This window comes from Vulpes lagopus, chromosome 7 (assembly GCF_018345385.1).
Source record: "Vulpes lagopus strain Blue_001 chromosome 7, ASM1834538v1, whole genome shotgun sequence".
In the NCBI taxonomy this organism is placed as follows: Eukaryota; Metazoa; Chordata; class Mammalia; order Carnivora; family Canidae; genus Vulpes; species Vulpes lagopus.
The window spans coordinates 115,944,784-115,969,858 of record NC_054830.1 but is presented as its reverse complement, the minus strand read 5'-3'; the positions used below and the strand labels follow the sequence as shown (position 1 = coordinate 115,969,858).

General features: G+C 38.9%; 1 long non-coding RNA gene across 1 annotated transcript; it reads right to left on the bottom strand.

Annotated features, from left to right (window-relative positions):
• On the bottom strand, positions 1-25,068 carry LOC121495375. Its single transcript, XR_005988970.1, has 2 exons — positions 24,596-25,068; positions 1-1,991 (listed from the first exon to the last, which is right to left on the bottom strand). It is a non-coding gene; the product is annotated as an uncharacterized LOC121495375 (long non-coding RNA).
• Between the last annotated feature and the right edge of the window lie 7 nt (positions 25,069-25,075).

The window sequence follows — 25,075 nt, the reverse complement described above, 5'->3', positions numbered from 1 at the left end:
AGTTTATTTCTCTTTAAATGAAATATTCATTTTAATTAACATGCAAGTCACATCCTCCGCAAATGTTCTTTACTGCATTTCCATGAAATCATAAAAGTACACCCTTTCAAATGTTTTCTATTGATTCAGCAAACATTGATGTAGTGTGGAATAAAACATATTTTAGATTTATATGAATCACTGAAATTAATAAAGCCCTTCTATGTAAACAGTTTTTATGTTATTCCCTACAACTCAAAGTAGAGTAGGTGTGATAATTCATATTATAGATAAGTGAAACAAAAAGAAGTTAAAGCATTTAGATATGTAACACTCAAAGTAGCATTTTTTCCCACTACACTGTATTTTATAGATAATACTGTATTACATGTTTGTGGATACATGCCCTTTTCCTCAAAATTGTAGGTAATCCAAAAATTATTATTGAACAGGGGACTGCTATGCCATAAGGCAGATATTAAATGCTGTAGTATTGTTGTTCAGAGGAGAGAGGGGTTATTTCTGGCTGAAGGAGTAGGATGTGGGAAGCAAGACCCAAGGATGAATAGAACATAGAATTATAAATGAAAGATGCAAAAGACCATTCCAGATAGAAGGAATAATCAAAGAACGATTTCTCCAGTTCCCATAGCATGGCAGGCAGAGCTAACATAGAATGTTTTCTACCACAAACATCTGAAGATTTGGTGAGAAAAAATTTTTTAAAAATAATGTAAATATATGACTGATGTTGCAAAAGGAAAAAAAACTGGGGAGGGAAGGGGTAATCCTGGTGTCAAAATAAAAGAGTAGCTTGAAAGGCAAAGGGGCAGTAGAGATAGATACTGCTGTGGTCAACAGGTGCAATATCAGACCCACAATTAGGTTTTAGACACCTTGAAGCTCAAGACTTAATGACAACACAAAAACAGAAGTCAAAGCTTTGGCCTCCCATAAAATAAGAGCTGGAATTCTGCCTGAAGTTAGCAAGGGCTGCTCCACCATGAAAGAAAGCTAGAAAAAACACATCTTCAGGACCAATGATGATAAAGAATGCCCTGAGCAACGCTCAGGAAAAAAGTCTCCAGAAAAATACTGCCTCGGTAAAATAATCTTCAAGGTGAAAATTTGATATGAAATCACTGTGAGGCCAGTGATACCCCTACAGTGTCAGATATTGTAAAAAAATTAATACTATTCAGGGGTGTCATTTCTACAACCCAGACCTCTTAGGATTATCAACAACAAAATAATCCCTACTAAAGATGAGCTCACAATAAGCATTTGAAAACATAAAGAAATGATACACCCTGAGTAAAAATCAGTAAGCACAGTAAGCAGAAGAGCAACACCTCCAAGAAGTTGAGGTAATAAAGCAGTCTAAAAGAGAGAGCAAGGTAATCATGCCCTTAATAAGTAAAGGTATTAGCAAAGGAATGGAATTCATACAGAAAACCAAGATATGAAGACAAAAGATTTCAGAAAGAATAAAATGAAATTTCTAGAAATGAAATAAAGTGTCCTTGAAATTGTCAGGGTTAAACAGTAGCTTATATACCATTGAGCAAGGGATCTGTGATAGCCATGACATTGCGCCACTCAGATCTGCCGTAGGGGAGCGTAATTGATGGGTGGCCTAATTGTTTTGCCCTGATTCTGCCACTACTTTTGATCATGCCGAGGCCATGCTTCCAACAGCCTGGTTCCAGCAGGGGTCTGAGTGTACTAGGGAAACCAAGGCAAGCCTTGTCCTGTGATTCTCAAGACTCTGCTTTTTGCCAATGATTCTCACTGGTCTAAGCAGAGACTTTCTCAGTCCATTTAAGACGCTTCTTATCCAACCACTTCCTCCTTCCCAGCGGTAAGACCTGTATCACAGGCTGTCAAAATCCCTTCCTCCAGCATCTCCCTTTTTTCTTCATTGTCACTGCACTCAGTAAATGTCTGTCTTGTATTCTCATCCCATCTTGGTGGCTGCTTCTCATGGATCCCAAGCAAATGCAGAACAAGATCTGAAAGAGAAATCAGAGAATAATTATCTAGAATGCAAAACCATGATATAAACTACCATCTAAAACTGAGGGCAAAGATAAAACATTATAAACAAATGAGGCATTTTACTCACAGCTCCTCGCTGATGTAATTCAGGAATAAAAAACAGGGAACCCAAATGAAGGAATGGGCCCTAGAATCAATAGTGATAAAACATGGATATTTTAAAATGTGGAATTAGGGATCCCTGGGTGGTGCAGCGGTTTGGCGCCTGCCTTTGGCCCAGGGCGCGATCCTGGAGACCCGGGATCGAGTCCCACGTCGGGCTCCCGGTGCATGGAGCCTGCTTCTCCCTCTGCCTGTGTCTCTGCCTCTCTCTCTCTCTCTCTCTCTCTCTCTCTGACTATCATGAATAAATAAAAAAAATTTTTTTTAATGTGGAATTAAACATAACAGCCACAACAAATGATATAATTAGTGGGATTTTTAAAATCAACCCAAAATACTAGGCCATAATAGCTCAGCAGATGGACAAAGTGGTATGGTAAAGTCATGGACCATGGGCCATCTACAGTCCAATAATAAAGGTCCATATATGGACCTTTTATTATTCAGGAAGAGGGTAGATCTGTTTGAATAAATGTATCCTTTCTAAGTCAAGTAAGCATATAAAAGTAAAAGCAGGATTTCCCTTTTTAAAAATTTTATTTATTTATTCATGAGAGAGAGAGAGAGAAAGAGAGAGAGAGAGAGACATAGGCAGAGGAAGAAGCAGGCTCCCTGCAGTGAGTCCGATGAGGGACTGCATCCCAGGACCCTGGGATTATGCTCTGACCCAAAGGCAGTTGCCCTACCACTGACCCACCCAGGTACCCCAAAGGTAAGATTTCTTATAAACATGCTAGTTTGTACATATATGTTTAGGACCACTTATTCCCCCACTCCCATTAAAATGGTGACAAATGAGTAAGAAAGGAATAACCCCACAGGAAAAAGGAAAACAGAGGGGGTGATAGCACAGAGCCTTGTGTTTAAGAAGAAGACTGGCAACATAAAGTATAGGAACTAGAAGAATGTCTTAGAGCAGGGAAAATGGAAATTCAGGAGATCTAATGCGGGAAGCCCATAAGAAAGCAGCTGACTCTGGCAGCATCATGAAAGGCAGAGCGGGGGCGGGGGGTGGCAGTGGGTGGCAGGTTTTGCTGAAATTGGTTTTGGAGGATAGGTTACATGGGAATAGATCGAAGAATAGCACAAAGACATCTGAACCTCAAACCACCTCTGTGCTGCAAACAAGGTGACCCCCTTCCCTCACTGCAGCAGAAACTACAGTTTATTCTCTGAAGAAACTTGACTAGAAAAGTTGTAGCATTGTGGATCCCGGGCTAACATAAGGATAGGCAGTTCTGTAAAGGCTTGCAAGCTCAGTCCTCAGCCAGCTCCCCGGGCACTTGGCATGCTGGAAGCCAGGCTGACACTCTGATGGAAGATCAAAAGACTCCTCTTTATGGAACTAAACCACCCAAAAGAACAAAACAGAACCATGCATTCTCTATCATTTAGGGAGGACACCGGAGTGATTGAAAATCTAGTTCACTTTTAAGGACCTTGTTCTTAAATATGAATAGACAAATCATGAATGCTACACATTAAAGGGAAACTCCCATCATAAGAAATAAAAATAATTGAATGAAGAGGAAAAAAGGAACTTGGGAGATGAAGCAGATTTTTCATTGTAACTATCATTATATTCTATGAAAGACAGAAGTTACGACATCCTCGAAATAAGAACAAGAATTTTTCTTGAAAAATCAGAGAATAAAAAAACTTGGGAAAGGGAAAACAGGATTCTAGAAACAAAAATTATAATAGAAGAGTCAGAATACAAAGTTCAAAACGTAGTTCAGAAAGTAGAACAAAAAGTACAAGTTGGCATAAGGAGAGAAAGGATAAGAAAAATTTAAAAACCCATTAAAGAGCTCTAACATCCAAATAATAGGGGGTTTAGAAAGAGAGAACAGAAAACCTAGAAAAGGAAAATATCAAAGGTATAATACAGATAGCTTGGAGGACAAAAAGTCATGGGAATCCAGACTAGAAATGCCCCAGTGAGTGCACAGTAGGATGAGTGGGGAAAAATTGTTTCTTACGAAAGCGTGTCACTATGAAATATCAGACTCATATACTAAGAGAAAAACTCAAAGCCTTCCAGGACAAATTACAGAGTCAGAGAGAGAATAATATTATACCTCCCAACAGAAATATTGGAAGGTAAGATGCAACGTAAAAATGTTTTTGAGTTTCCAAGGGAAAATGAATTTCAATTTAGAATTCCATATGGAATACTGGCCAAATAATCAAATATGAAAGTAGGATAATATATATTTCAGACATACAAGTTCAGAGAAAAATTTGCTTCCTGGGCACCTCCTTTGTAAGTTAGTTATAGAAAGATGTAGGACACCTCGGTGGCTCAGTGGTTGAGTGTCTGCCTTTGGCTTACGTCGTGATCCTGGCGTCCTGGGATTGAATCCTGCCTTGGGCTTTTTACAGGGCACCTACTTCTCCTTCTGTCTATGTCTCTGCCTCTCTCTGTGTCTCTCATGAATAAATTAAAAAAGAAAAAAAAGAAAAATGTATTGTCTCAAAACGAGTGAACTAAGAAATAAGAAGTCATGGGGACCTCAGGGCAGGAAAGCCAATATAAAAATACTAGGATAATTGTAAAGAGAAAATCCTAGGAAAAGAGCCATAGCAGTAACTTAATAGATAGTGTCTAAAATTAAAAATCTTAAAGTGGCATAATAATGTTATTTAGAGATATGGCCATTACTAGAAGAAAGACTTAAAAGTATTCCAAAAAGATGCTTCAGGAGAGTGGGATTTATGAATAGGAAGGCTGAGCCTATCCTTTTACATAATAAATCTTTAACATAAGAGATTTGGGTTTTAAATTTCTTGTATTATTTTAAGAAAATTAACTTTTTCAATTAAGTGTACCTACAAAGCATGGGAATAAAGTCAGTGTGGGGAGCAGTCAGTGAAGTGGAAAAAGGGAATTATGGAAATCCTTATTAATCCAATTGAAAAAAAGAAGAAAAAACTTTAAAAATCATAAAAATAAAAGCACAAAGTCAGATGACAGAATAAATATAAAATATAAGTAAAAATAATAAAACAGATTAAACTTGTCAGATAAAAGTCAGAGTCATATATGAAAAAAAACAAAATCCTGCTCTATGCTATCTAAAAGATATACTTAAAGCATAATAATGCAGGAAAGTAGACATTTCAAAGATGGAAAAAGATACACCAAAAAAAAATACCATAGGAAAGTTACTATCATTGAATTAATGTCAAACCAAATAGACTATAAGGCAAAAGATTTATTAGGGATGCTAATTTTTACATATGGATAAAATAATATGACTGGAAACCATAATTCTGAATCTTTATGAACCTAACTATGTAGCCCCAAATATACAAAGAAAAATTGAAAGACTTTCAAGGAAAAGTGAAAAATGTCAAAGCTGGGCAAAGAATAACATGTTTTTAAAGCATAATTAACAACCTTGGCTGAACATAAATGAGCATGTGCATATGTGAAGATATAATATAAACATAGGAGTGGATAAAGATGCAGATATATTTGTGTCTTTATATATGATTTATTGAGCTATCAAGCTGGTTATTGTAAGGTTCAAGGAGAAGCCAGCTAATTTTTCCACCTCTAAGGACCTCCTCCTAAATGTGATCTTGACAAGCTGAGCTCTTCTAGTCACTTAATAAATATCTAGTCTGGTGCAATATGACCAATGGGTTCAAAAGCCTTCCTTGGGGAAGTAGAAACATGTTGGTTTCTTTCCTTTTCTCTGTACATGCCCTTCCTCACTTCCTAGGTCTGTTTGGCCATTGGGGGAGAGAAGGAGGTGCATAATTATGGGAATAAGGAAAGAGGAACAGTCTCGGAAGGCCCACAGAATTACAGTCTTGGATGAAGCTTGCTCCTATATGCCACACCTAAATTCTGGCTCTTTTTCTTAAAAGACACTTCTATGGGATATTTTTTAATAAATTTATTTTTTATTGGTGTTCAATTTGCCAACATATAGAATAACACCCAGTGCTCATCCCGTCAAGTGCCCACCTCAGTGCCCATCACCCAGTCACTCCCACCCCCCGCCCACCTCCCCTTCCACCACTCCCAGTTCGCTTCCCAGAGTTAGGAGTCTTTCATGTTCCATCTCCCTTTCTGGGATTTTTTTTATAAGAAAACCTTATTAATGGCAATTTCTAAATCCCAGCTTGGCCATTAGCTTCTAACAGTTCATCCTTCTGTTGTAGTCACCTCATGCCCAAAAGTCATGCTCTTGTCATTCAAGTGTCTACAAAATCTTGAAAGATGTTATGCATAGATATTATGCATCTGCTTCTGCCTTAGCAGACTGTGAAAGTACATTCCATCTTCAACTGGATGCTCTAGCCAGACCCTCATCTTTGAATATTGATTCATGAGTCAGGTACTGTGTCCCCAAGTTCTAGGGAGTACATGTCTAGCTCTTTGACTGGTTCTTTAGAATGTGCTCTCTGATTAAAATGAGAGTAGCATTAGCACCACATCTGGATGGAGAGACAAACACTGAGGCTCTCCTACTCTCTCCAAGGAAACGCTTCCTTTCTGACCCTTTATCATCATATAACCAATCCCCTAGGCTGGTCACATACTCCCTGGAAACGAGTGATGACCTACAGGTAGTAAAACCAGTTTCTCCTTCTCTCACAATGCCTAGCAAAGATGCACGTGGACAAGCTAGGTGACTTCTGCTCAAATATCAAGACAACAAAAGCAGTCACATCTTATGTCACATACTTACAGCACCCTGCACCCACAATATAAACCCTTAAAAAAAACCCACAATGCAAGTCTCAACACTCAACATCAAAAAACTGACATGATGTGGATTACATCCTTCTATCTCAGTGCAATAAAATTAGAGATCGGCAAATAGGAAGATGAATAAAATCCACATACATAAGAAAATATAAGACATAATAATTCTCAATAAGTCATTGTTAAAGAATAATGAAATTAGAAAATAATTAGAACAGAATTACAAAGCAAATCCCTGTGTACTTGTACATTGAAGTGGAATATTTTAATAAAAGGTAAATATATATACACTAGGAAAAAATTTACCCCAAAAAAGATTTTAACCTTTACTAAATGGCTGGTAGGATGTTGCTTATAGATTTTATTATATTAGATCATGTATATACTCCTTGTGCTTTTTTGAAAAATGATTCATTATTTTTTCATTTTAATATTGTATGTAATAATATATTATTAATTATTAAATATCTATAATATTAATAATCTATAATAATTAATATTATATTTAATAATTAATATTATATTTATAATATATTTTATACTGCAAAATATTAAAGTATATTTTATGTTATAATTATTACATTTACTTATAATATATTTATCATGTTATAATATATAAAATATATTTTATGTTATAAAATATTATTAATAATATATCATTTAATAATCTCAAGTTATTTCATTTTTGTTTAAAATTTTAAGTTATCTCTATACCCAAAGTGGGGCTCAAACTCATGACCCCAAGATCAAGAGTCACATGCTCCACTGACTGAGTCAACCAGGCATACCTAAAGTGATATATCTTTTGCATGTTTAAAAAAACAAGTAAAAAAAAAATAAAAATAAAAATAAAAAAACAAGTAAATTATTCTTAAAATACTGTGATACTGAGATAATATTTTCATATTATTATAAGTAATTCCTTAACAGCCATTAATTTTTTTTAACCAAGTAGGCATATAAGGGCACACTGCCTGCGCTTCAGTTGATCTTTTTTAAAAAATCTAGGAAAATACAAGATCTTAAAGATGAAGAGTCTAGGCAGTTGAGTGCTGAAGACAGAAAAGAAAAAGCTTTGAGCTCCCTCTTCTGGCCCAAAAAGAATATTCCCAGAAACAGTAAGACAAATTAAGTATCAAATTTCACAAAAGATTTATTTAAATTTTTAAGAATTCAGATAGCTGCTTCACTTTAAATGGAGTGTCCATGGTGGCAAAGAGTTGAGGGTACCTCACTGGCGTTGTGCTAATAGCCTATTCTTTTCATCCAAGATACTTACAAGACACATTATCTCGCCCCCTAGTGGGTATTTATAAAAATGCCACAAAGATATTTTCAAACTAAGAGATTAAATTATTACCATTAGAGAATTTAGAAAGCACTGGATGAGGCTCTTAATACTGTTTAGATATACTGTCTTTATGTGCTTGAGGAAAAGTAACAAGCTTACTTACAACAGGAAGAGAATATCTTCTCCATGTGTATATGTTGATGAATATTTATTGTTAAACAACACTTTCATCTGTCTCAATTCTAGGTTGTTTTTTAATTTGTACACATTTCATTAATAAATAAGTCAAATTGTTCTTTTAATGTTCTTAAAAGGTATATAATTATTGCTAAACTGTCATGATCTCATTTGGTTCAAATCATCATTTATTGAGTACCCAGTCCTTTGAGTTGTAACAATAAAGCAAGTCCCTGTACTTACAGAGTTTATAGTTTAGTGGAGAGAGATGTTCTTTTTTTTTTTTAAGCGATAAAAGCTGAGAGGATGATGAAAATTGATATTTTATAGTGAATGTTTTCATGATCAGCTATGCTTCCATTTTCAATATCTTGATCATACCAAGAGATTATGAGAGCACTCTGGACCCAGGGAATTAGTTGAAGCCTGGGTGCCAGCAGTACATGCTCATTACCCTGGGAAACTTTGTCTCTATCTGCCTCAATTACCTCTGCTATACAATGGGGATGATAATAATCTCTATTCCAGAGAGTTGTTATGACAAGAATGTAGTCATGGTAAAATGCTAGAAGCAGCACCTAGGAAATAGTAAGTTTGTGACAAATAAGTGTACAATGCGGCTATAATCAAATTGTAAAGCAGAGTGTTCATAAGATCATGTTAATGCCCAAAATCTACGAATAGCTGGAATTAGGACAGAAAAATAAGAATTGTACATATTCAAGGCAACCTGAAAGCAGGTGTAAAAAGAAACTAATGTGAAATGGTTAAATCACTAAAAGAGAAACCCACAATGTAGATTTCTGTGTGCAATGAGGTTACCTTCAAAAGTGAAAGAGAAATAAAGGCTTTCTCAAAAACCAAAAATTGAGGGAATTTGGTAACTGTAGGCCTGCATAGCAGGAAATGTTAAAAGAAGTTCAGAAAGAAAGAAAATGATACAGGTAAGAAACAGAGCTACATAGAGAAGGGAAGAACATGACAGAAGCAATATATGAAGGTAGTCTTTTACTTATTCTTAATTGACATAACAGTTACCAGGTTGTTCAAAATTATAATAGCACCAATGCATTCAATGACTATAGCTTGTGAAGAATGAAATTAATAAAAACAATGTCATAGGGCAGCCCTATCGGCTCAGCAGTTTAGCGCCACCTTCGCCCCAGGGCGTGATCCTGGAGACCCCGGGATCGAGTCCTACCTCGGGCTCCCTGCATGGAGCCTGCTTCTCCCTCTGCCTGTGTCTCTGCCTCTTTCTCTCTCCTCTCTGTGTTTCTCATGAATAAATAAATAAATAAAAAGTCTTTTAAAAAAATGTCATAAGGGGGGAGGGAAGATTTGAGAATACTCAGTCATAAGGAATGAGTATCACTTGTGGAGTGGTACCATATTATTCTAAAGCAGACTTGATTGTAAATGTCTTGGTAACTTTTGGACAACCATTACAAAAAAATTTCAAGTATAATTTACATACTAGGAGGAGAGAAATGGAATCATAAAATAGTTGGAATTATAAAAGGCAGGAAAAGAGTAGAAGAGAAAAAAGACAATAAATAGAAAATGCAAAAAATATGGTAGATGTTAGTTTATTGCAATAATCACTCTAAACATCAGTGGTCTACACACACCACTTTAAGATGCAGACTATCAGACTGCTTAAAAAAACAAAACCCAACTATATGTTGTCTACAAGAAACCCACTTTTGATATAAAGGCACATATAGATTAAAAGTAAATGAATGGAAAAAGATATACTCCGCTAATAGTAATTTAAAAAGTGAGAGTAACTCTATTAATTTCAGAGAAATCAGACTTTGGAGCAAGAAAAATTATTCAGGGATAAAGAGGTGACGAAAAGATCACTTTGTGTGGTGCCTGGGTGGCTGAGTCAATTAAGTGTCTGCCTTCAGCCCAGGTCATGATCCCAGTGTCCTGAGATTGAGCCCTGTGTTGGGCTTCCTGCTCAGCAGAGAGTCTGCTTCTCCCTCTCCCTCTGCCTCTTGCCGCTGCTCATTCTCTCTCTCTCAAATAAATAAAATCTCTGAAAAAGGAAAGGTCACTTCATCAAGGAGATATAACAGTTTTACTGTGTGCAACTACCAACAGAGCATCAAAATACATAAGGCAAAAACTGATAGAACTGCAAGGAGGAATAAATGAATCCATTATTAAAATTAGTGACTTCAACATCCCTCTATCAGTAATTGGTACATCCAGCAGGCAGGAAATCATCAAGGATCTAGTTGAACTGAAAGGCAACATCAATCAAATGAATTTAATTGACATTTATAGAATACTTCAGCAGCAGAATACATATTCTTCTTGAGCTCATGTGGAATATGTACCAAGACTGACCACATTCTGGGCCACAGAAGTCACTTTAACTGATTCAAAAGAAGAGAAATAATAAAATGTATGTTCTCAGCCTTCAATGAAATTAAACTCAAAATCAGTAAATCAATAACAGAAAGAAAGCTGTAAAGTCTCACTATGCTTGAGATCAAGCAGCACAGTTCTAATACAGGGACAAAGAAATCTTAAGAGACTTTTAAAATACGTTGAACTAGATGAAAATGAAAATTAAAATGAGGACAGAAATCAATAAAATTGAAATCAAGAAATTAATAGAGAACATTAATGAAACCAAAAGTTATTTCCTTGACAAAATCAATAAAATGATAAACTTCTAGCAAGGCTAAGAGTGAAAGAGAGAAGACACAACTGCTAATGTCAGAAATGAAATAAAGGTTATCACTGCAATCTCAGGATATTAAAAGGATAATAAACGAATATTAGGAACAACTCTATGCCCACAACCTTGATAACCTAGGTAGTGTAGAACAATTCCTGGAAGACCAAAATCACCCCTTAAAAATCTAAGTCTTAAAATTAAGAATGAGAGAACAATCAACCTGATATTTAAAATTGCCAAAAGAGGAGTGCCTGGGTGGCTGTGTTCCTTTGGCTCAGGTCATGATCCCAGGGTTCTGGGATGGATCCTCACATTGAGCTCCCTGCTCAGTGAGGAGTCCGCCTCTCTCTCTCCCTCTGCACCTCACCCCCTCTCTCATGAATAAATAAATAAAATCTTTTTTTTTAATTACCAAAAGATCTGAACAGACACATCACCAAAGAAGATATACAGATAGAAAAATAAGCAAATGGAAAGACGCTCAACATCACATGTTATTAGGGAATTGCAAATTAAAGCATCCATTAGACACCACAACATACCTCATAGAATGGCTAAAGTCCACAACACCAACACCACTAAATGCTGACATGGATGTGCAAGAACAACAATTCTGATCCCTTACTGGTGGGACAGCAAAATGGCACAACCAGTTTGGAAGACAGTTTGGTAGTTTCCTACAGAGCTAAACATGCTCTTGCCTTATAATTCAACCATCACAGTATTTACCCAAATGAGTTGCAAACTTTCATCCACACAAAAGTGCATGGTTATAGCCTCATTTTTCATAGTTGTCAACACTTGGAAGCAGCTAAGGTATTCTTCAGTAGGTGAATATATAAGCAAACTGTGGTGCACCCATACAACAGGATATAATTCAGTGATAAAAAGAAATGAGCCATGAGCCATTGAGCCATGAGAAGACAAGGAAGAACTGAAATGCACAATACTAAGTAAAAGGAACCAGTCTTAAAAGGCTAAATACGATTATGAGGGATCCCTGGGTGGCGCAGCGGTTTGGCGCCTGCCTTTGGCCCAGGGCGCGATCCTGGAGACCCGGGATCGAATCCCACATCGGGCTCCCGGTGCATGGAGGCTGCTTCTCCCTCTACCTGTGTCTCTGCCTCTCTCTCTCTCTCTCTCTGTGACTATCATAAATAAATAAAAATTAAAGAAAAATACGATTATGATTCTAACTGTATGGCATTCTGGAAAAGGCAAAACTATGGAGTCATTAAAAAAGGTTAATGGTTGCCATGGAGTCAGGGAAAAAGAGGCATGGATGAACAGGTGGACCACTGGCGGATTTTAAGACAGTAAAATTATATCATCAGTACCGGTTTGTCACTTGTAACAAATATACTACATTCGTGCAAAATGTTAAAATGGAGAAACTTTGGTTGGGGGTGGTGTATGGAACTCTCTCTCTGTACTTTCTACTCAATTTTACTGTGAACTAAAACTGCTCCAAAATAGAGAGTAATAATTAAAAATGAGAAAAGAGAGAGAGCTTTGAAATCTGGCAAAAATTTGAATCCTATGACTTATAATTTGTGTGGGCTTTGGCTCTTACATTTTAAAGGTTCGTTTTTCTCAGAATATAAACATAAAAACGTTGGGGGGGGGGGTTGAGCTAGCTGACATCTAAAAAGCTCCAGAAAGAACCTGGTATACATCAGGTACTACACCTTTACTAACTGCTCTAGCTCTCCTTTTCTTTGTGGATGTGAATACTTGACAGTAAATGTTAGAGGACAAGATGGTGCAAGTACTTGCCAGGTGCAGTGCAGTGCAGAATCAAAAGTACAGTTAAAGTTGCAAGAGATGATCTAACAAGGAGATCGACCTTTGACACTGTAAAGAAGCAAAGCCCATTTTACCTCTTAATCTTCAATTATAGGGTTGAGCTTTATAGCAAGAAGCACCCTCTCTTCTATAGATAGTGGCAGCCGAAACCCCACGTTCAGAACATAAACATTCCTTCCCTGACCTCCTTCACAGCTTCCCACTTGACAAACATTACAGACTACTCCGTTTTAATGAATAGTGTTAAAAGCAAAGTCCATTTTATTTTGCCTCTCCAAATACAACTGAAAAGTGTTGCTTGCCTTGATGCTTCCTTGCTCCTCTTTTTCCAGATTTCTGAAACTATAAGATCTCGATTTTGCCAATAGCTACTTATTTTTGCATTTGCCCTGTCAGATTTTCTGCTGCAGGGACTGGGTTTCTGGCTTGTCCTAGTATCTGGTTTTGTCTCTCAAATGAGGTAACGGTTTAAGATTGGCGATACAGCCTGGAAGATGAAGAAGGCTCTTGGGAACTATTTTAAACCAATAAATCAAATAACATGGGTGTTTGATTTAAAAACATAAGGGTAGATGAGGCACCAGGGTGGCTCAGTCAGTTGAGTGTATGCCTTTGGCTCAGGTCATGATCTCAGGGTCCTGGGATGGAGCCCCACATCATGCTTCCTGCTCAGCAGAGTCTGCTTCTCCCTCTCCCTCTGCCCTGTCCCAACCCCAATCGTGCTCTGTCTCTTTCTCTCAAATAAATTATTTTTAAAATCTTTAAAATAAATAAGAAAAAAATTAAAACATAAGGGTAGATACTGCCATAAATATATAACCCATAAATATAATACCCATAAAATGGGTGGGTAGCAATAAGTAATGGCCATGGGTATATTCTGGTCTCATTTTCCATAGGTGCTTTACAGGGAGTCAAATATATTGCATAAAGTAGTAATTATGAAGGTAATCATTAGAATAAAAACCTGAGCTTTCTAAATTATCAGATAATACACACAAATACATTATAGGCAGTATAAAAATATTATAAAAATATATCAAAAACTAAACATACATGTCATATAAATAAAAGTAAGTTGATTAGCTCATTGAAAGAAAAATCAATATTTGAATAATAAAACAAAATTTAATCATATTTCCAAATTCAAGAGATCTGCCTAAAATAAAATAACTTCTAAAAATTGAAAATTAAAGAATGACCAAAGGCCTGCCTATTAGGCAAATGTGAAGAAAACGGTAAATGGTACAATCCATTTTGGTGATCTCACCATTATGGACACTTAGGTGTCAAATAACCTTGTAGCAGAATAATTAAAGCAAAAATTACAGGAAACACAAGAGGAAATAGAGACCAAAGGTATTGAATATTTTAATTCCTGCATCACAGTTCATGACATAGCAAAGGAAGAAGTGTTTGTCCACGGAATATATAAATAATGAAAGTAATAGGTATACTGGCTTTGCATGGAATTTAGTTATCATGTCTTTGTGTTATTTTCACACATCTGTAAAATATTGGAGTTAATGGGCAAACTTGTAGGACACAAAATCTTAGTTAATTTAAGTAAGTTAGATGAGAGAAATAAATAAAAGGTGTAAATATGGTAAAGGATAAGTACATAAAAGCAAATCAATTCATCGGCTGTTGGAAGCAAGCCAGTTCTATAAGGTGAATGGTTACAAAATTGATATGATAGAATAACTAGCCTTGCTGTATACAAGTAATACGCAATTAGGAAATGCAGGAGAAGAAAAGACTATTGGCAACAATGAGAAAAAAAGGTAAAATACCTAAGAAAAAGTTAAGAAATGCTAAAGTTCTTTATTTTGTAAACAATTGAATCCTATTGGGGCATAAAGAAGACTATTGGATAAGAAGACCAAGCATTATAAAGATGTCAATTTCCTCTAACACAATCTATTTATGTAATAGGATTCCAGTGAAAATGTCATCTTTTATTGTAATAGAGATGAATCGGCTGTAAAAAGCTAATAACTTTGACTCTAGAAAGAGCAGAAGTTTCTACATGGCAACACACGTACATAAAAATCCCACAAAGTCAAAATCTAAACTACAAAGAAAACAGAATACTTTTAATATATTTGGCATAAATAGGTCTAATTTTTATTGCCTAAAAACCTCCTATAAACTATTTTTAAAAATCAATAATATAATGTAAGATAAAGATCATTTCAAAGGAAATACAATGACTTCTATTCGCATAAAATGCTCAGTCTCACTCTTCATAAGATAAATGCAATGAGATGCCTTTTCCACTTGGCAATTGCAGCAAAGACTCAAATATTTAATAACAAAGTGTATTTGGAGAAGAGGTAGAAAAGCAGGTGTCATACTGAGGTAGTGAGAGTATAAACTAGTAAGTTTCCAGCGCAGAGAAATTTGGAAGTATTTATCAAAATTCCAAATACAGGGGCAGCCCAGGTGGCTCAGTGGTTTAGCGCCACCTTCAGCCCAGGGCCTGATCCTGGAGACCCAGGATCCAGTCCCACATCGGGCTCCCAGCATGGAGCCTGCTTCTCCCTCTGCCTGTGTCTCTGCCTCTCTCTCTCTCTGCATCTCTATGAATAAAAAAAAAAAAAAATTAAATGAAGTGGTTGTAAACAAAGTGATAGCAGATGAGCTCTGAGATCTATCTATGTGTGTGCAAGTGTATATGTGTGTGTGTGTGTGCGTGTGTAGAGAGAGAGAGAGATGTGGTATTTTATACACAAACACACACACACACATACCCTCAGCACTGAGGTATAATATTTCCAGTTGTGTAAAAAAACCAAGAAAAAGAATATGTGTACATGTGTGTTTATGATATACAGAGCAGTGGTCATCCCTGAGGAAGGGAGCTAGGAGGTTGGAGAACAGGCTTGTGGGAGAAACTTATTACTGTGCAGTTTTTCGGACCTTTGACTTTTGTACTGTGTCCATCTATTACCTATGAAAACAATACCAAATCAATCAAACTTTCAAGAAGTGCTTAACATGTGAAAGAAAATTTGGATTTACGCTTACTAATTAAGAGAGAGCTGTGCTTCTAGGATGCAGTCTGGAAAGACCTAACTGCTGACTTAGGTAGGATTGGTATTTGAGCACAAGCCCACTGTGCTACTGCTATCATCTTAGCCTAGACATCATGACTCATTTGGAAGTCTTCCTCGCTTCCTACAGGCCCACAGAGCTTCACAAGAGCAATCCAAAGTGCTAGCAGGTCTGGGGCTTGATGAGTATGGTTGGTGGAAGAGGGAGAGCTGTCAAATAGTACTTCTGAGCACTGGATAATAGTGATAGTATTAATGAAATTGAAAAGGCAAAATCTTAAAATAGTTTCATGGATAAGTTGATGAGTTTATCTCTTACCCTACTGAATTTGAGATGGTGAACTTTCTAGGTGGTTAGAAACGAGAACTGAGGTTTTAGAGAAGCATTAGAGACAGACATGCAGAACTAAGGGTTTCTGGGGTGCATGGCTGGCTCAGTTGTTTAAGTGTCTGCGTTATGCTCAGGTCATGATCTCAGGGTCCTGGGATCAAGCCCCCAAGTCAGGCTCCCTGCCCAGTGGGGAGCCTGCTTCTATCTTTCTGTCTGCCTGCCTCTCTGCCTACTTGTGCTCTCTCTCTCTCTCTCTGACAAAAAGATAAATAAAATCTTTAAAAATTAAAAAAAAAAAGAACTGAGGGTTTCTGTTAAAACTCTCAGAGTAGATTCTTTCTCTTGTCTATAAGTAGGGAATGTATACATGGGATTCGCAGTCTTTAAAAGTGGAATGCATTGGTGGCAGGAGGTAAATAGAGGAGGAAGAAGGGAGTGAGGGCCCTGATGGGTGGTACACAGTGAATGTTACAAACCAGAGTGAAGATTTGTCCACTGTGTGCTGCTTCCTGCTTGTCTCAATAGCTGGAATGTGAGAGAAGTCCTTCTGTTGGCTCTCCTCTAAGTGTGTGCCTGGGCATAGCAGGAACAAAATGTGACAGCCGGTATTTAAACCTTTGTTCAATGACTCCAGTGCATGAGCTGCATGTGAAATAGGTATTTCTCAAATAAGACAGGGGAACTTAAAAGAATAAATTGTATAAGACAGAAGTAGTAGTCAGAGGGAGTAGGAGAAGCAATTAGTGCAGCATCCAAGGAAGAGAGAGTCTCAAAAAGGAACAGCCTATTCCGTAAAAGTAATGGTGCATGACAAATAGATTGAATCACAAAACCACCAAGATGCATCTCCTGATTGCCAGCTGCAAATTCCTCTGATCCCAAAAGCTGTACGAAAAAGATAAGGTGTTTCCACGGCAGCATGTAGCTGCTGTGCCAGGGGTCGTGGACTCCATGTCATTTTGTGCTGTTAGAAGACCCCCAATTTTCTTCCCTGTGTTTGCCTGCTTTGGGTATATCACCTTCCCTACTGACCCTGATCCCTTCTAACACAGGAGTTAGTTCATGTTATTTTTGGCACTTGAGAAACATCATGGAGGCTGGTGTGGGAGTGGATGAGCAAGGGGAAGGTTGGTGGGCAGTGATGCAGAGAAGTTCTGGTGGCTGGATCCTGCTAGCTGGGTCAGCCACTGTGTGGCTCAGTGTTAAAATGCCCTAGAGGCAGGGGTGGAGGCAGGTGGCCCCCGTGGGGTGCTAGTGAAGACTTCCAGGTGAGAGATGATGAAGTCAGGCCTACAGTGACAGCAGCAGAATGAAGGGGCTGTGGTCAAATCCTGATTAAGGACAAGGATTGGGTATAGAGGGTGAGAGAAGGCAAGGAGTTGAGGATTTCCCCAAGGTGATGGGTTTTCAAAAATATACTTTATTTTTCACACCAGTTTTAGACTCACAGAAAGATTGAGAAGATAGTACAGAGTTGTCTTATACCCCACCCCTGGTTTCCTCTATTTTTAACATCTCACATCAGTGTGGCACATATGTTACAGAGAATGAACCACTGTTGCTCCATTATTAATTAGAGTCAATCCTTGCCTTCAGACTTCCTTGGTTTTTACCTCATGTCCTTTTCAGTTCCAGGATCTCAACCAGGATACCACTGAGAGACTGTATGTACACATGGACTGTGGCCAGGCCGTATATATAGATAGACCTCTGACCCTGTAGCAACTTGCCCAGGAAGCCAAACAGCCACCCTTGTAGTATCAGCCCCAAGTGGCCACGGTTGGATTAATAATTGACAGCTTCTGATTTAGGGCCAACCAGAGAAAGCCAAATACACACCCCTAACTGATCACAGAAAATGCCGTGCTTCTAGTTAGAATCTAGCTTCTTCCTGCCAGCAGCCTGCAATCAGGGTAGACCTGAAGCCTTCCCCTCTTGCCACTCTCAAGCTTTCCCAGCCCACTGCTTGCCTTTGAGTCTCTGCCAAAACACAAGCAGTGGTGGCTGACACTCCTTCAAGCCCTGAATAAAAAGCCTTTCTTGTTCTTATTGAGGGGATGGAGGTGTTTTGTGCCCTCACCACATTGCATTTGGTAGTTTGGTCTCCTTAGACTCTTGGCTGTGAGGATTTCTCAGACTTTCCTCACTGGGGATGACCTTGGCAGTTTGGAGGAACACTGGTCAGATACATCATAGAATTCATCTCTGTTCTCATGATTACACCCGGATGACAGGTTTGGGAGAGAAAAGCACCATTTTCCTCATGGTGTATCAGGGGCAGAGTCTATCCACATGACTTATCATTGTGGATGTTGACTGAGATCCAAAGTGTGTTTTATAAAAGTGACTGGAAAAGGAGAGTTGCTATTTGCCGACTAAGGGAATGCAAATGGAACATGGTATTGTTTTGGGTTTTTTTTTCCCCAAACGTTTAGAGTTTTAATTAGTCTCCTGACTAGACACCAAAGTAAAGCTATTGAATAGTTGCGGAATTCAGGAGTAATGTTATGGCTGGAAATATAAATGCAGGAATCATTAGGATAATGGGCTAAGGGAGTCACTAGCAGCTTGGCAAAGAGGCCCAAGGACTGAATGTTGGATCATTTCAACAGGAATTTTTATTTCAAATAAGAAAGTTTTGCTTTTTTCACTGTCATGATGGAAACTTTTATCTCCTTTTACATTGCTCCTGGCTAAGAGAAATGCTTTCAATACCTTGTCATTAATATGATATTTGCTGTGTGATTCTGTTGATGCCCTTTATCAGGTTAAACATTTTTCTGAAGTGGAACCACCCTACCTTTCCTGGGGAAAAAAGCCTACTTAATCACAGTGTATATCATCCTCATGCTCAATTCCATGTTCAAAGACTTCATCTAGGATTTTCCGTCTGTGTTGGTTAAGTACAAATGCCTTAGTGTTTTCTTTGCTTGTCTGGTTAGGAAGCCAACTATAATTAACATCTGCTGCAGAAATCTCTCAGCTATCCTTCACTTGTCAGGGGAGGAAATGAAAGTTCAGAGAAGGTAACTCCACAGCTGCATCGTTAATTAGCGCTAGTACTAGATACCCAATCCTGTGTGTTTTCTGCTTCATCCTGATGACCTGCTCTGAAGCAGTTCTGTGAGACCCCAGGAAGAAGGCCACGGAACCCCTGCCCACAAGCAGTTGGGCTGATATGTGAATGAAAGGTATTGGACTTGTTTGTCTCCTAGGCTCTCTTCCCCAAATTCCACTTCTAAGCCTAGGAGAAATCCTGAATTGCCCAAGGGAATGGATGCAACTAGTCAGCCTTAAACATTGTTTGAAAATGAAGGTGCTTGTAAGAACATTTGTGTTATGCTTCCTATTCTTTTCTAAACTGATAGAAAACCTAAAGGGAAAAAGTGTTCTATGAATTCGAAGACTTGAGAAACACTACTATAAGATATAAATATTTAGGAGTTGTTTTGCACTGGGAGCTGTGGGTTGAAGTTATGCAAACTTTTAACTTTGCAAAAACATAAAAGTCTAGAAAAAAATTTTAAGTCCTTTGTAATATGTTATTGCATATTAACAGTGTTTCCTTGGGCAGAGAACTATTTTGGTTGTATGGTTCCTTGTTCAAAATGAAATTTCTCCTTTTCCAAAGGAGGCATATTTGTTCTGTTTCCTACAGGATTAGTTTTCATAAAATCATAGCTAGGGGAGAAAAAGGATTATGAAGACTTTTTGCACTATGTATACTATATACATCAGTCTTCACTGGAAATTCAAATCAATTCGATAAAATGTTCATAGAGTACTCTAAAAATTTGATTGTATTGCAATTTTAAAAACAAAGTTATTACATCAAGTTATATTACATCAAGGAGCTCATAAACAAAGAGGGGCTATAGATGTGTATAGCCAACAAATGTGCAGTGTGAAAGTTTTCATGATGGAAGAAAACTTGGAGCAGGTCCTTAAACAATAAGGTGTACCTATTGGTAGAAGGTAGAAAAGGAAAAAAAAACATTTCATGTAGAGGGACTGAGAGAAGCTAAGGCATATGGGTTTTGGGGGGCAGATGTGTGCAGCTGGTGGTTGGGGAATAGGGAGGAAGATTCAGAAAGAGTAAAGTATCTAGAAAGTAAATTTGAATTCTTACAATTTTATCATTCAGACAATGAGTTGTAGAATGTCTTTATATATATTTGAGAAAGAGAAGTTAGAGGGGCACCTGGGTGGCTCAGTCAGTTAAGCATCTACCTTTGGCTCAAGTCATGCTCCCGGGGTCCTGGGATCAAGCCCCATGTTGGGCTCCCTGCTCAACTGGGAGTCTGCTTTTCCCTTTCCCTCTCCCCCACTCCTTTCTGCTTCCCCTGCTCATGCTCTCTCTCTTGTGTGCACACTATCTCTCATTGTCTCTTTCAAATAAATAAATAAAATCTTAAAAAAAAAAGAAGAGAAGCTAATTCTCCTTCATAGCAAATAGAAATGGACTCAAGTAACAAGGATTACATATGTATGTTTGAGAGGCAGGTATTAAAATGTTCACACTGCAACTCACCTGTACAAGAAGGGCTAAGAAGGATAACTTCCTAATATCTCTATAACCACAATGACCATAAGACCATCAGCCCAAACTGGAATACTTTTGAGAACCGAAGGAGGGAACTTGAAATAACTATACTAGGACAGCAGTCCTAAATTGGGAGTGTCCTGGGCAAACTGAGAGGCAGAACCACCCTCCTTACAACTAAAGGACCTTTTTAGTTGACAATAAACAAGCAAGCATATCAAACCTTTATTTGGAAATTACAATTCAAGCTCACCTATGTAAAATCCCTTTTTATTTAAAAGTCATTGTCAGATGAATATTTAGGCAATTTATAAGTCAAAGAATGAGTGCAAACATAGAGAAAACTAGGTTGGGCACTGTTCACGGTTGCTAGCTCTTCACACATGTGAAGTCATTAAATCCTCAAGCAAGAAACTACAAGATGGGTATTAATATAAGTTCTCAATTTATAGGTGAAGAAATCAAGGCATGTCAAGTGACATGCCCAACACTAGCTGTTGACCTAGTACGTGCTAGAGCCAGGATTCCGATCCAGGTTGTCTTGTACCAAGACTTATGTCCTAATATATATAGACCTAATTGCCTTGCAGACTCTAAGTCACACCTTCCTTGGCTTCTAAATTTGAATTCCAGTTAAACAATGAATAATTGTTTAGCAACTATGCCCTATGCAATGTTCGAGTCAACACTTCTTTTTCCTAGTCGCTGGAAGAACTTATATATCCTGTTTGCATGGGTGTGAGCTCCCAGTCTCTGTGGCTTGGCCAATACCCTTGATATATCTGCTAAAGTGTCTTCTGTGGTTGTGTAGCTCATGGACCATTTATTTTCTCAACAGAGCCCATGGTATTTCTGACCAGGTTCAGTTCTGCATTTACTCCTGATAATGCTGCAGATGCCCAGAGTCCCAGCCTCTTCTCCTTCCCCCTTCAAAATATGTGCTTCAGTATTCATATGAATATTGCACATATTATGGACTGTTTGGAGAATACGTAAGAATAGACTTTAAAATGAGCTGGGAAAAAGCCCCATCTCATGTGGGAAAATAGTTTTTGGCCCGTGTGCGATAAAATCAAAATGTCACCATAACACTGAATCTCTCGTTGCTCAAAAATGGACTGTCTTATATATGAGGGACTGCGTATAAGGAAAAACTTGGTGAGATCTGTTAGCAGTAACCAAAAAAACTAAGCAGATCTTTTTTTCTCATTAGGCTGCAATTTCCTGTCAATGCCCCTCATTGCTCTCCATCTAAGACCACATTTTTCTTACTACCCCCACATTTTCTTACTGCTCAAGGTAGACAAGCAGTTGGGGTACAGCTAAAGAATTCTGGCTTTCAGCTCCAGATCTACACACAATTCTCAGAGCCTTAGTTTCCTTTTTTTTTTTTTTTAAGATTTTATTTATTTTAATGAGAGAGAGCAAGAACAGCAAACGGCAGGTCAGGGCAGAGGGAGGGAGAGAAGCAAACTCCCCACTGAGTAGGGAGGCTTGATGGTACAGCAAGATGGGGGCTGGATCCCAGGACCCTGAGATCATGACCTGAGCTGAAGGCAGATGCTTAACCCACTAAGCCACCCAGGCGCCCCTCCTAATTTCTTACATGGGAACAATACTACTACCTGCCACACAAAGTTCTTTTGAAGTTTAAATGTAAAAGTGGTAAGCAAAACATATAATGTTTTAAATTCAGTTCAAGGTGATAATCTTGCTTATTTTGTTGACTCCTCTTTCTCATGGCACATGTAGCAGGCAGCATAGTGGCCTCCCCAAAAGACACATTTACCTGGAACTTGCATAGATGAGCTTATTTGGGAATTGGGTTTAGACCCCCAAAGATCTTGAAATGAGATCATTCCAGATTTAGGATGGACCCTAAATGCAATGGTAGGTATGCTTAGAAAGGTTGAGGGAGGTTTGAGACACAGAGATACTAGAGACAAGGCATGTGGAGATGAGTCCAACACATTGGAGTTGTGCAGGTACAAGCCAAGGAACATCTGGATCTACCAGAAATGAGAGAGACAGGGTGGATTTCTCCCAAAGTCCTTGGAGAATTCCTGCAGACCCTTGATTTTGGACTTCTGGCCTCTACAACTGTGAGAGAAAAAATGACTTGTTCTTATCTAACCAGTTGTGGTGATTTATTGGGCAATCTAAGGAAACTGACACAGCTCATGTTCAGTCCATCAGTAAATCATGACAACTCAATCCTCAAAATATATCTAGACTGGGGCACCTGGGTGGCTCAGTGGTGGGTGTCTGCCTTTTGCTCAGGTTGTGATCCTGGGGTCCTGGGATGGAGTCCCACATCAGGCTCCCTGCGGGGAGCCTACTTCTCCCTCTACCTATGTCTCTACCTCTCTCTCCTTGTCTCTTATGAATGAATAAATAAAATCTTTAAAAAAATATCTAGACCATGCACCACCCCTCTCCCCTCCCAATTAGCTACTCAAGCCACCAACAGGGCATTACTGGCCATCCTGTGTTATTCCTTAATGCCCCTACAGTCAGAACAATCAGAGAGTGATTTAACACAGAAGTCAAATCTTGTCCGTCATCCTCTCAAAACTTTCTATTTCCCATTTCTCTCAGACTATAACCTAAAGGTCTTACTGAGGCCAGCAAGGCCAGCAGATATGATCTGGCCCTGCTCTCTCTCTGACCTCATTTCTTACCACCCAGTCTCAGTTTCCTTGTTCTGCAAAGGTGCCAAGCACCCTCCCTTAGAGACTTTGTGTGTCCTTCCTTCTAGCCAGATAATCACAGGCCTCTGCTCAAATCTCACCACCTCACAGAAGCCTTGCTTATCCATCCTATCCAAAGTGGCCTATTACTGTCTATAACAGATCGGTTTATTGATTTTCCTGAAAGTGCCCATCCTAAACAGTCTGTTTTCCTGTCCACAGCCTCTCCCTCTCTGAGAAAATGAAAGCCTCCTAAGCATCAGGACCTTGTCTGTCTTGTTCATTCTACATTTCCAGTATTAATGCTCAGTACATTGCAGCCACTAATAAATATTTGTTGACTGAATGAAGAAAATAGACCTTATAGCTATTAAGGGTGTCGACCAAAGAGGATGGAGATAGTGACTACTTTCAGCCCCACCCAAAGAGAACTTTCAGAAAAGTAACCTAGATAACCACCCACACACATTCTCTATGGATAGGATAAGAGTCACCACCCAAAGGAACAACCCATTGCAGTTGCAAAGGAAGATTCGAAGTCAGGGCATAGTTAAATCAACTTTTTAGTGAGGCATTATAGAATGCTCACACCTGTCAAGTCCAAGAGATCCATTAATGTGAAAACTGTAAGTGGATTCCTAAAAGAATTTGGAAGCAACAAAAACAATTTTTCACGTGTTCAACACTCAATGGTTTAAAAGGTGCTTTCATACTTTTCATTTTGACTTTTAGTCTCAGAGCCAAACTCAGACTTGTTATTTTTTTTTTTTTTAAGATTTTTAAAATTTATTTGAGAGAGAGAGAAAGAGAAGAGAGCACAAGCAGGGGAAGTGGCAGAGGAAGAAGGAGAAACAGACTTTCCTATGGGCAGGGAGCCTGAGGTCGGGCTTCATTTCAGGACCCTGGGATCATGACCTCGGCCCAAGGTAGGCGCTTAACCGACCGAGCCACCCAGGCACCCAACAAACCCAGGCTTCTCAATGCAAATTCCTTATTTTCCTCTATTGCACACCATTCACTTACTTAATAACGTACGTTATTGAGTACATACTGTTTCAGGTACTGTTTTAAATGCAGCATGTAGGGTTAGAAAGGTAACTTCTGCCTTCGGTTTTTCAATTAAATAGAAAAAAGAATGTACACGTACTGTCGTTGGCAAAGAAGTAACAGTAGCTGCTGCCCTTTCCCCGCCCGCTTTTTGTGTCTCCGTAGGCAACTGCTGTCATCTGGAAACCTCTGCACATCTGCAAGTCCCCAGGTTGTGAAGCGGGGTCTTGCCTGCCAGGTGGGGATTAGACCAGAAGACCTTGGCTGGCTCCTCTCCTTTCCGTGGGCGGCCACCGCACAGCTGAGGGGAGTGCCGTTCCCGTGTGCAGGGCGGTGCAGTGGGGAGGCAGCATGACCTTGCTCCGGGAAGTGCTTTCGGACTCGGCCAGCGCCGGGTCCGCGGGCAGCAGCACCTCTGAGGTTCTCGGACCGGAGGAACCCGCCTTCCGGGATGGGCGGGACCAGACTGGGCTCCCAGCGGGCGGGGCGGAGCGGCGCGAGGGGGCGGGGCCAGACCAGGCTCCCAGGGGGCGGGGCGAGGGCGGGCGAGGGCGGGGCGAGGGCGGGGCGAGGGCGGGGC